Genomic DNA, 3,115 nt, shown 5'->3' with positions numbered 1-3,115 from the left:
CTCATATTCTTCTAGCTCTGACCCATGTGCCCACCACATGGCTGGTATTTACTCACTAATGTTGCATTATATTATTTAAGATGTGATTAGAGTCTTATTGAATCTATCCATAATGCTAATAGATTCTTTCAGCTATTATAGAGTGTTTTCTTCTATTTTTTTCTCTCTGCATACTTAGAGATGGAAATATTTAACAAAATGATGCTTAAGTATTGCTCCATATATTCCTTCTTTTATTCAATATAAGCAAGTATCTATCTTATATCATACTTTTTGAAAATGTAGTTTTCAAGGGCATTATATGAATATATACCACTATTTAATATTTCCCATTATTGAATATTTATATTTTCATAATGTATCATTACTTATAATAACAAACACTGAATTTTTGACAGAAATACTGTAAAGTATCAGCAGGGCCACATTTCCTCTGAAAGCTCAAAGGAAGAACCTGCCCTTTGCATTTCAGCTTCTTATGATTCCTTGGTAGTCTCTGGGATTCCTTCAAGCTGCATGGCTCCAGTCTCTGCTTCTGTCTTCACATGGCCATTTTCCCTGCGTGTATCTCTGTGTGTTCCCTCCTCTTCTTATGAGGACAGTCATGGAATTTGGCATCTACTCAAATTCAGTATGGCCTCATCTGAACTTGGCTACACATGCAAAACCCTGTTTCCAAACAAGGCAACATTCACAGCCCAGTAGTTAGGACTTGAGCATATGTTTTGGAAGGACACAGTTCAATCCACCAAAACTAATAAAAATTTTAAAAATAATAGTTCAGCATTTTCTTCCACACTCTGATGTGCCATCTCACATTCCCTCTGGGAAAAACTCAACCCCTTTGAAGAACACGGGTCTAGAGTCCATTCCTGCAGAGGCTTTCATTTCTTTATCTATAAGTGTATCCTCAGTGACTTGGCTAATTTTTTCCAAAGCTTCTTGCCACCATTATTTCTCCATCCCATTATTCCTTGATGGTCAGAGCCAAGCCTATCCCACTATTTCATCTTCTGTTTTCTGTAAGATGAAATTACCATGAATTACCATCCTCTCTGGAAAGACATGTTCTACATATGTTGTTCCCAAGTTTCCAATTTATTCTTGGATATTGCAAAAGAGATGCTGGTATACAAACTGATGGTTTTGTATCCAATCCTTGAACTAAGATATGTTTCCACTTAACCCACCTGCTCTGTCTCTATACAGTTTAAAATAACTAAGTGTGGCAAAGAACTAGGGTTTTAAAAAATACATATGCCAAATAACTGGTTCAAATAATTTATGGTTATTAAAAATACTGTAGACACAGTCTTAGATTATTCATTACTGGTTGCTTTAGAAACATTGCATAAACATTGCACTTTAATTGTTGAGTTTGCAGTTGATCTTCTGGGTATCTTGGCATTAGCATGACACTGCTACTAAAGCATATTATTTTCCTGAAATTTTAAATGAGGACATACTCTTCTTGGTCAGGTGTGTCCCTATAAAATCAGTGAACCTGGTTATTCTTTCACCGTACCCCAATCCCTCCCCTGCCATACACTGAAAGGCTTTGACCACAAATCTCAGCTTTTCACTGCCCAGACTAACCCAAAACTGCTCCCTCTTTTTCCTTCCATCAGAAAAGGTTGGATTTTGATGGTGGGAAAAGAGGAGTGGGTTGTGAGAAGTGAGTGTGAAATAGCTATATCATACATCCTGTTCTGAAAAAGAGCCTTGCTGGAGACCCTGTAACAAAAATCAATTGATTGTTCAACCCAACCACAGCAAGAACTATGCAGTTTTGTGGCTGACCGGGTTTGTCCATAAATACACGCGTCCGTCTACTCATATGTCAGAGTATTCAATTCTTACTTAGACTTCTATGTTAATTACTTCAGACATTATTAAGACGTCTTTCATTCAGCAAAAAGTGTATGTGTGTCTCTCCTTAACTTATTCGTAAGGCTGGTCTCTCAGTCATTCTATGATTCCAGCAAGGTTTGAACCTCTCCTAAAGAGCTCATTGTCACAATGCTAGTTCCCCTTGAATCTACCTCAGTATCACAAATGTAGTGAAATACTGGATGTACTTATCACAGAAGAAAAATTTTAAAACAATGTTCTGAGCCAATTAGCTGAGTTAAAAAAATGATCAAAGGATATAGTCTTGATTTTTAAATATGTTGTAGGTATGTTTTCCTTCTAGTTCGTCTGGCCCCAATAAAATCTAGAACTTGAGTTATTGGTTTTACAGAATATGACATTACATTTAAGGCCACTCAGGCTTCTATTGGTAATGACAGTGTGGAAGTGGGGATGAAGGGCTTTATATCACTCATTAATTTCTGAAATTTAAAAAAGAAGCTTAATCAAGGAAATGAAAAATCTGTAATATTTTAACTCCAAATATTTAAATATTTGGAGAGGTGTAATAAAATTAGCACTTTCACATCAGGCATGATGACTCACATCTGTAGTCTCAATGTTTTGGTAGATCTAGGGAAGAGGATTGCTTGAGGCCAGGAGTTCAAAACCAGCCTAGGTAACATGGGTAGACCTGTCCCTACAAAAAATAATAAAAATTAACCAGATATGGCAGCATGCAACTATATTCCTAGCTACTGAGCAGATGAGCTGGGGAAGATCACATGAGCCCAGGAGTTTGAGACTGTGGTGAGCTGTGATCATGCCACTGTTCTCCAGCCAGAGGAACAGTGAGAGCTGTCTCTTAAAAAAAATAGCACTGGCCGGGCACGGTGGCTCTAGCCTGTAATCCCAGCACTTTGGGAGGCCGAGGCGGATGGATCAGGAGGTCAAAAGATCGAGACCATCCTGGTCAACATGGTGAAACCCTGTCTCTACTAAAAATACAAAAAATTAGCTGGGCATGGTGGCGCGTGCCTGTAATCCCAGCTACTTAGGAGGCTGAGGCAGGAGAATTGCCTGAACCCAGGAGGCGGAAGTTGTGGTGAGCCGAGATCGCGCCATTGCACTCTAGCCTGGGTAACAAAAGGGAAACTCTGTCTCAAAAAAAAAAAAAAAAAATAGCATTTACATGCTTTGTAGGTGAGGAATTAATTTGGTACACCTTCTGGAAGACATTTTAGCAATTAGTTTTGGGAACCTT

The sequence above is a fragment of the Callithrix jacchus genome, chromosome 1 (genome assembly GCF_049354715.1).
Source record: "Callithrix jacchus isolate 240 chromosome 1, calJac240_pri, whole genome shotgun sequence".
NCBI classification, from domain to species: domain Eukaryota; kingdom Metazoa; phylum Chordata; class Mammalia; order Primates; family Cebidae; genus Callithrix; species Callithrix jacchus.
Note: the sequence above shows the minus strand (reverse complement) of the source record.